We start from the raw sequence: 10,823 nt of genomic DNA, 5'->3' as shown, positions 1-10,823 counted from the left end.
GTATGAGACATCATCCATGGTAATCTTCATCTAACCAAATGGAAGAAGAAAAAAGGATGTCTCCTTATGCCATAATTCAACAAATGTGGAAAGTAGTGGAGCGTCGAGCATGGTCAGCAAACATTTCACCAAAGGAAGTAGATCGGCAGCACCAACAATCTCTCGGACCTCATCAGGCATTTGGACATTAGAAAATTTCTTCAACTTCCCCCCATGGATGGGCACCTTTAACGGCAGGAGGTCGTGTAACAATTAAAGTATAAACCATCAATTATTTTCAATTAAATAATAATAAATAAATAAAAACTTAAGATAAAATATTTATACATTTCCTTGACATAGTCTAAATGCCACATGATCGACATACACATGGAGAAATGAAAGGTCATTAGGCCCTCTAGGGAAGCCCTACCTATGTGTACAAATGGATCTATCTCAGTATAAGTTTCCACCTCTATCTAAACCTGAGCCTTCACCTCCTCACCAGTTTGAGTCATCACCCTAGTGTAACCTGGGTCTCCACCTCGGTGTCAGACCCCGCCAATTATAACATTGTTTAAGCCTTTACCTCAGTATGAGCCTGAGCCTTAACCTGAGTCTTTATATCTTCCTGAGCATCAGACTCTGCATCAAAATCCACGCCCCATTCAACTTTCCCTCCTGTATGCCAGATAGTACGATGTTCAAGTGTTTGCTTAGCCATCTGCCTCCTATGAGAAATGGTGGGGACTACTCTACCTGCCTAAATATCCGAATCATCTCCATTATCTGCCTCTGCATAATGAGAGCTCTCTACGGCTCTGTCAGTTGATACGTCTCGTGACTGTATATACAATTTAGTATATCAGGTACTTGACTGCAAGTGCACAGTCTAGTCGTTTTAGTTTTAAAAGATATCGAACCCACAGGGACCGATGGTCAAACTAATGTTATCGATGTTACTATGTTTAGCTAAGGAGATGATTTTTAGAGGTTTGGTTGAACAAAAATTAAATCTAAAGGAAGTTACGCTTTTAAGAAAATATTAATAAAGGGATATCAGTATGCAACACATTAATCGTCAGGGATTCGATAAGTCATCGGTGTATATTTTAAGTACCAAATATCTTTCAGTAGAAAATACTCATTTAAAAGGCTTTATCTCACACTCCCGTGATTGTTGACTCGGACTATACTTTTAAGTCAGAATGTACGCTCTCGCTGTCCCATTTGAAGTTAAAAATACTTTTTAAAAATAAATTAGTTCTAATTGCATTTAAAGTGCTCTCGGTGTTTTTAAAATCAATGTCTAGTTTTTACTATCCAGTTCGACCCTCACACTCTTGCAATTGTCGGTTCTCACCTTAGTTAATTTCCCACTCTCGTGGCAAAACCGTATTAAATAGCTTCTCACTCTCGTGACAAAGTTAATTAAATTTAAATTAAAAACCACAGCCAAAAAGATTGTTTGAGAAAAGAAGTTTTACATCGATTATTATTAAATCCCGTCTAATTAAATTGTTTACATACCGAAACCGGTAGTTTAGCCGGACATGTTTGTCGCATTATGCGAAAAACCGGCGGGAAAAGAAACACAGAGCCGCCACCGTGCGTTATTTATCCCAAAGGAGGGAAAGGAAACGCTCGAAGTAAACCTGGAAAGGACATGGTCTCGCGACCAGAGATGCAAGGATCGGGAGTCGGTTATGCGAAGGGAAGGTATTAGCACCCCTACGCATCCGTCGTACTCGACGGGGTCCACGCTCAGAAAGAATAGAAGAAAGGTTGCTAAACACCGCTCAAACACTGCACACTGGAATAGAGACACAGATGAGAGACGGAAGAAACGGGACTCGGCAGGATATTGCATCCTGGGCCTACGTAGTCTGTCAGACACAGACATCAGAGTCGACGTAGTTCGGGGACAGGGGATACGTGCTCGCTAGGATGTCGCATCCTATGCATACGTATCTTCTCTAACCAGAGAAAGAATCATAGCACTCGTAGCTCGGCTAACACACACCAAACAAAACGCAAACAGGAAACCGACTGCCAATCGCTGGACATACGTCAGACTCCGAACAAACAGGCCAACATGGAAACCGAATGCCAATCGCTGGACTTACATCAGACTCCGAACCAACAAACACACACACAGGAAACCGACTGCCAATCACTGGACTTACGTCAGACTCCAACAAGCAAACAAGACACAGGAAACCAACTGCCAATCGTTGGACTTACGTCAGACTCCAAACACACACAAGAGGGTTGAAAAATAAAAAGGGCGCCCCGAGAGATCAGCTCATCTCCTGCCTACGTACCTCATCTGGTATAAGGATCAGGGCGACGTAGTTCCCCTAAACAGGGAATGAACTTCTATCCTAACCAGAGACAAAGGGAGATAACAAGCTACTAGGGAGACTACGACTCGAGCCTAGAAGTTGTCATGCATACGATCCCTACGTTGAGGTCTCTATCCTAACTTGCACAGGAAGCAAGCTAGCCTAAACAGCACAATAGCAAACACAAGCAAGCACACACACTATATGCAAACAAGTGGCTCACACAAGGCTAGGCATTAGTCAAGGGGTCATGTCGACCTCGACAAACAAGCCAACTAGAATGGGGTGTTTTTAGCTCTTAACCCTAACATTGAGAGTTAGGGTGAAGCAGATGAAATGGGAGATGAGGGTAAGACCTCACAGCTCTTATCCCTGGCCTGGGAGAGCTTGACTCAAAATAGAAAGTGTGGGAGTTCAGAATGAAGGAACTCTTCTCCACATGACTGACACAACAAGATCTTGGGTTCTTATTCAAGATGCATCAACACATGGTGTGTGAGCAAAGTGAATGACACAACTAAATAGCAGGGGATGGATTGCACATCCCTTTTATCTTCCAATTGCCTCTTAAGAGGTCTTTACCTGCTTGGCACAAAATTAAACAACCACAAACATTGCCTCTTAAGGAGGGCTTCAGACAGGTTCCTGCCAAAGTAACATGACAGTTCTTCCAGACTACATGAAGATCAAGAAATTATACCTCAGTGGTATGCCAACCACAAGCAAGCAAAGCAAAGTTCAAATGAACTTAAAGCAACTTAGGTACCTGTGGAAACATCTAAACTAATCAGTACAAAATCCAGACAAACAGTCAACAGTGAATATTAGACAGACAGACAAATCCAATGTGCACAATGAGCAAACACAAGTGAGTTGTTCTCAAAGCCTACAAAACAAGCAAATGTTAGCCAACAACAACAAATGATCAAACTCAAATGAAGGAGCAACATCAACCATGGAGATGTATACTTGAACCTGAAATTCACAACTCAAATGTAAGCAACAAACTACTAGATCAAAGCCTAGGGTCAAAAGTGAATCAAAAATCCAAAACAGAACTTGATATTCAACATGGATCATATTTAATCAATTAAGAACAAGTCCTAAAAAGGACCAAACCGAAATCATCAAGCAAGTCCATGTAATAGGCAAGAGAAGTCAATGACCAATTCAAGGCATGCATTTGAACATTAAGAATGAAAATTCCCAATCAAAACAGAAATGATTCAAATAATTCTGGAAAAATTCATGAACATTCAACACATCTAGCACATCCATCATACAAAAAATCGAAGCATTAGAGGTCATTTGATATGGAAATTAAATGGCACAAGTTGAACAACCAAATGTGTGACACAAATTGTCACACCATGTTAACACAAGCATAAAACAGAAATGGTACATGAGAAAAATACCAAACCAAGCCTAAAACATCCAGCAATGTGTCTAGAATCAGCATATAAAATTTCAAGTCCATTGGATTAAAATCAAGCATTTCACAATAGAAAGAGCAAGGCAAGGTCACAAATGCACCTATGGTCAAAGATTCTAGAGAAAATAAAATTCCAGCCAGGAACGACTTTCAAACTCATGATCATAAAAAACTAGACAAAACAAGGATCATTTTGCAAAAAAATTGGGAGTGATTTGGAGCATTTTTCAATTAGTTATGATTTTTACAAGTTGATGAAAAAATGTGAAATAAAAATGGCATAGCATGGCAAAAGTGAAAAATAAATTCCAAAAAACGCCTGAAGCAGGAATCGAAGTGAGGACCATGGATTAAACAATGTTCTGGGCGCGTTCTTCAGGTAGAACCCTAGCGCACCAGGCTATGAAGATCTTCATCTTCTTCATGAAGATGAAGATGAACACCATGAATGTTCATGCAAGCTTTTTCCAGAATTTCCAGATTTTCTCAGAATTTTACAAATTATATATCGTTGGAAAGCTCTTTCAATATAGAATTTAAATATCATATTATCTAAGCCTAAATCTCCATGGATTTTCTGAATCTAAGCAAAGAAGTTTCTAGATCTAAACTTGAAATCATCATATCTCACTCAATTTTTATCCAAATCGCACGAAATTTATATCAGAATTCTCACCACAACAAGATCTACAAGATTATGTACATAAAAACAAGAATTAAAAGATGCGAAAATTTGACCTCTTGAAGAACAGATCTTGAATTCTGCAGATTCCAAGGCCTTGAATGCTCCAAATCAACTCCAGAATACTTGTAGTGATGTTTGATGATGAAATTGAGGCTTGGAAACGTGTAGATCTTGCTTAAATCTCAAATGCCATGGTTATGTTCTTGAGCTCCACATGCACAATTCTAGTCCAATCTTGAAGATCCAATGCTTGATCTATGCTAAATCCACACCAAGGAACAAGAATATGGAAGAAAATTGGTATGTTATGTGATGAAAATTTGAATTATGATTAGGAGAAAATTTTGGAGGGAAATGAAAACTAGATCTAGAAATGGTGAATTGTGATTAACCTTCCCAAATTTTGTTACAATTTATCTATATATACCATGTCCTAATCTCATTTTAATTAAAATTAATCAAAGTTAATTAGAGATTAAGCAAAATAAGGGTGCATGGCAAAAATTGGAAATTTGGTGGTGCATGGCAATTCCAAACGTGAACAGTACCATATGGGAGCTCATTTTCACTCAAAATCTTCCCATGCACATGTTAGCAATGGTCATTTGTTCCCATGATGCACCAATTTCAAATTTATGATTTTCCCTCCAAAATTGACTTGAATGCACAAATGATCATATGTTCAAATTTCATGCAATGTGATGGATGTTTTGGAAACTTCATGTCATGACAAGCATTTTGCAAAAAGAACCACCAAATTTGGAGTTATGAACCAAAAGTTATGGCCATTTGAAGTTCCATGTACACTTGGCAATGATTTGACCATATCTCCTCAACCATTCATCAGATGCTCATGATCTTGGACTTTTTGGAAATGGGAGAAAGAGATCTTCAACTTTCATGTTGGACAAAATTTCATTTGAAGCTTCTTTGGTGTTGGAAAGTTGAGTTGAAGTTGGTCCAAAAACTTGCCATTTTTGGAAACTTGAAATTACAGGTCACTTTCCCTTTTGGGAAACTTTTGATCTGGCTTCAAAATCTTCAAGGTATGAGTTTGACATGTTGAATAAACCTCTTTTAGACATGAATGAAGTGTTTCAAATCATTTCTCCACCTCCTAGCCCTCAGTTGACTTGCAGTTGACTTTTATGGGCCCCAGATGACCTGAAACTGCACTGTGGACTTTGAACCTCTGATACTTGGTCAAGTTGTTTCAAAATGAACCTTGGGTTCACATAAGCTCATTGGAACAACCATGTGGCCTTTATCTCATGGAAGAACCTTGCTCTTTTGCACTGATGAATTCTCCTGATGCCAGCCTTGACTGATGAAATGCAATCTACTATGCAATGTTAGTGTAAGGTCAATGCAATGGTAATGACCTACAAATGAAATGAATGTACAAATGGGGGTGCAAATTTGAGGTGCTACAGCTGCCCCTATTCAATCAACTGGGAACCTGAACGGATGAGAGCAACGGCTGTCAAACCTTCAAGGTACACAGGGATTGAATACCAAAGTACCGTAGAAAATTGCACTCTGCGGGGATCCAAGAAAAGAAACTTCACCAATGGCAACTTCAACTGGGATCTGATATTTGTCACTGGACCAGACAAGACGTTTACCAACGACTCCACTAGGGATTTCGATTTTTATCAGAAAAAGCTACAGCCAGACGTCAACGGACGAATGGGAAAAACTCAACGTTTATCGATACCAACGGAGAGGTGACCAGACATCAACGGATGAACTGGGAGAAAGGGACACAACCAGACGTCAACGGACGAATGGGAAAAACTCAACGTTTATCGACACCAACGGAGAGGTGACCAGACATCAACGGATGACCTGGGGAAAGAGATACAACCATACGTCAACGGACGAATGGGAAAAACTCAACGTTTATCGACACCAACGGAGAGGTGATCAGACATCAACGGATGAACTAGGAAGACTCGACCAGACGTCAACGGACGAACGGGAGAAGCTCGACGTTTATCGACACCAACGGAGAGGTGACCAGACATCAACGGATGAATGGGAAGACTCAACCAGACGTCAACGGACGAACGGGAGAAGCTCGACGTTTATCGACACCAACGGAGAGGTGACCAGACATCAACGGATGAATGGGAAGACTTAACCAGACGTCAACGGATGAACGGGAGAAGCTCGACGTTTATCGACACCAACGGAGAGGTGACCAGACATCAACGAATGACCTGGGAAGACTATAACCAGACGTCAACGGACGAACGGGAGAAGCTCGACGTTTATCGACACCAACGGAGAGGTGACCAGACATCCACGGATGAACTGGGAAAAAGAGATACAACCAGACGTCAACGGACGAATAGGAAAAACTCAACGTTTATCGATACCAACGGAGAGGTGACCAGACATCAACGGATGAATGGGAAGACTCGACCAAACGTCAACGGACGAATAGGAGAAAGAAAGGGGTGAGGTGTTACCGGCTAGTAGGTAACAAGCTCGGGAAGAATGAATATCTAAGACCGGTGCACGGGCGAGAGATATTCATTCACCCAAAACATCTGAGGAAAACCTGGAAAAGGTATACTTCGACTCAGGAAAATCTGACTCCACAGGGGCCCAAGGTCGCAATAGGGAGCAAACAGGAAGGAACACCAAGGATACCGGGTTGTAGGCATATAACAGGTGACCGACCAAGGCGTGAATTGGTTTGTGTTCCAAAACACTCATCATCCTGAAGAGAGCTAGAAAAGCAATCTTGTTAAAGGATGGACATTCGATTCCACAAGGAATACGAATCTTACTCAGTTGGGGAAACAAACAAAGGGCTCAACCAAAGAGTGCATGAGATATATTATCTATAGCCGTCAAAACATAGATAATATACTCGCATGGAAGATTATCCATAACCGGTTTGTAGGTTGTCAAAGGATAAATCGACCGAAAACGTGAATTGGTGTGTGTTCCAAAACACTCATCATCCTGAAGAGAGCGAAAGCAAACTTGTTAAAGGATGGACATTCGATTCCACAAGGAATACGAATCTTACTCAACTGAGAAGGACAAGACCTCGACCGAAGAGCGCATGAGATATACTATCTATAGCCGTCAAAACGTAGATAATATACTCGCATGGAAGATTATCCATAACCGGTTTGTAGGTTGTCAAAGGATAAATCGACCGAAAAGAAAGGCATCGGGATACCAGGACTAGGTATGTAAAGATGACCAATCAAAAGGGGAAACCACAAACATTACCGGCAAACGGTGAATGAAAGAGGACCCACTGAGGATAAAATTGCTTACTCAGAGCAATTATCCAAAAGGAAGGGGAAGACCCGATGGGGATAAGATTGCTTAATCAAAGCAAATATCCAAAAGGGAAAAGGAATATCAATACCGAAAACTGGATAATGATAACCACAAAGAGGGGATTACATCTACCGGTTGATAAGTAGAAGACCACAAAGATAAGACTTACAACTACCGGTTCGTAGGTAGAAGCCAACAAACAATCTGCTGAGGGACAGAGTGAGAAAAAAGGATTTACAAATACCGAGTAGTAGGTAGAAGACCGCAAAATCCGCCAACAACCAGAATGAACCATAAAGGTTACCTCCACTAGGGGATGAAAGTGGGATTTATAACTACCAGTTAGTAGGTAGAAGCCAACAAAGATAGGACTTACAACTACCGGTTCGTAGGTAGAAACCAACAAACAATTTGCTGAGGGACAGAGTGAGAAAAAAGGATTTACAACTACCGAGTAGTAGGTAGAAGACCGCAAAATCCGCCAACAACTAGAATGAACCACAAAGGTTACCTCTGCTAGGGGATGAAAGTGGGATTTATAACTACCGGTTAGTAGGTAGAAAACCACAAAGATAGGACTTACAACTATCGGTTCGTAGGTAGAAGCCAACACAATCTGCTGAGGATAAGATGAATGAGTGTCGGTTAGTGAGCAACTATTCATTTATACCACAGGGAAGCGCAAGAGACAGCCAATAGGAAGCCAATTTAGGATCGATCCAAAAAGGCAGACTGAATCAAGACTCATCCTAATGAGGAAAGAACTCAATAGGGAAAACCCATCCCGCTATGTGTGTAGGGAGGGAACGGAAACAACCGTCATCCACGAGGATATAACTCAGTGGGGAGCGCAGAAGGAAATGACAGACACTTTCTGCTTAAGGGGTCGACTCTATATGGGGAGATCAGACACACCCACATATGCTAGGGGAGGATCTACTGGGGAGATCTGTATCACCAATTAGCAGGGGACAACCATCAACAGTTACGTGGCAAAAGATGCAACATGAGTATCTGAATGTTATGATTATGCATGTATGCATTATGCATGAGGAATGTATGATGAATGCTGACTAACAGACATGTTTAACACACATAGGTCCAGGAATCAACCATCCGGTGCTACTCTTCCAAAGGGAAGGCCAAAATCACCAGAGAGCAAAGAAAACCTGCTGGAGACTGGGACATCAGGGAACAACATCATCCTGCAGGGGAGGAAGGCCACAATAGGCTTCCGGAGGGATCATCAATCACAACCGGATGAAAGAGTTCAATATATAGGCAGACACGTCACAACAACAACTCATGCTGGAGATCAGAGATACCAAGAAGCAACCAGATCGCTGATGAGGATAGATAGGCACTGATAAAGCTCATCATGCCAACAACTCCGCTGAGGAATCTATCCGAGGGAATGCCGGATTATTGGGATGTCAATCCACCAAATACCGAATCTTCCAAAGACAAGCACCCATGCCGGGGAGAGGAGAAGACTGCTCTGCTGGAGAGACGAAAGTTGAAGTCTTCAATAAACACTCTGCTTGGGAACTGGCCCACAAGGATGTTCCAACAGCAAACTTGCTGGGGATGCCCCACAATAGGGCTCAAACAGCACTCTACTGGGGATGCACCACAATAGGGGCTAACAGGGACTTGGAGGAAGAATGCTGCACTGCCGGGGACATGAAGATGAACAACTTCAACCAACACTGCACTGAGCAACCACGCTGAGGGAAAACCACAAAAGGTTTAACAAGAAGAAGATACTGTTATGCCAGAGATATGAACAAAAGTCCTACCCTATTGGGAATCATACCACCCTTGGGAGAGCACCGCAGATCTCCTAAGTATCCTTCCATCATCGTGAATGTTCACTTTGTTTAAGAACAATTTTGTGAAAGATTTGTTTATTTTGAAAACAATGATATTTTATCAATTAAGACATGCAAAACATTTGTTAAGTTGAAACAAATAAGAGTGCAAATAATTGGATAAAAGCTCAAATTGATTTGATGGAATGGTAGTCTGCAAATGGCAGGACTCCATAGATATGTACAAGTTTGAAATCGGTGATATATATTGGAGAGGGCTACATTGAACATAATGACCTTTTCTCTACCAATTCCGAATTTCGATGTATTCGAAGCTTCAGTCGACGACGAATCAAGAATTTTCTGGCGGATGACATATGTAGAACACAGTCTTGTCAGGATGCAGTTACTTGCCAAATCCCTAATTTTTGCCTAGATTGCCCCAGTGTGAGGTACTCAATCTAGCGGGATGCAAATTCTTTTTTTCAATGTCTCTAACTTTTGCCTGGATCGCCCTTTCGGGTTTTCAATCCACCGAGACGCTCCTTTTTTCCTAAGTCGCCCTTTCGAGGGTTCAACTTAGCGAGCTATTCTGCTTTTTAGGCGAAGTATTTCTTGACTGCATCTGAATTCACAGGACGAGTGAAATCCTCCCCATCCATTGTTGTAAGTGTCAAAGCACTGCCTGATAAGGCTCTCTTGACAACATATGGACTTTCACAGCTTGGAGTCCACTTGCCCCTGGAATCGGGCGCGAAAGACAAGACTTTCTTGAGCACGAGGTCACCTTCTCGGAACACACGAGGCTTGACCTTCTTGTCGAATGCTTTCTTCACTCTCTGCTGATGTAACTGACCATGACACATGGCAGTTAATCTCTTCTTTTCGATCAGATTCACTTGGTCATAACGACTCTGAATCCATTCAGCATCAGTCAACTTGGGACTTGAGGGTGCTATTTTTATTTTGTTTCTTTCTTTCTTTTTTTCCTTTTGATTTCGATTTTGATTTTGATATTGATTTTTCACCCTCCTTTTTTTTATTACATTTGTAATGCCCCAGTTGGACTGTTTTGCTGATTCTCGAGATGCAGCTGAGTGATCTTTTTTTCTTGCTCAAGAAGTCGGGAAATCTCGTCAGGAATCCTTTCAACATCATCTTCCTCTGCTTCGAATACAGGGAATTCAAAATTGGGAGATGGCGTTGGATCATTATGTTCAATGGGTTTAAGAATCAACCTGCATAATGATTTTGAATATAAAAGC

The sequence above is a fragment of the Lathyrus oleraceus genome, chromosome 7 (genome assembly GCF_024323335.1).
Source record: "Lathyrus oleraceus cultivar Zhongwan6 chromosome 7, CAAS_Psat_ZW6_1.0, whole genome shotgun sequence".
Lineage (NCBI taxonomy): Eukaryota > Viridiplantae > Streptophyta > Magnoliopsida > Fabales > Fabaceae > Lathyrus > Lathyrus oleraceus.
This window is presented reverse-complemented; position numbering follows the sequence as displayed.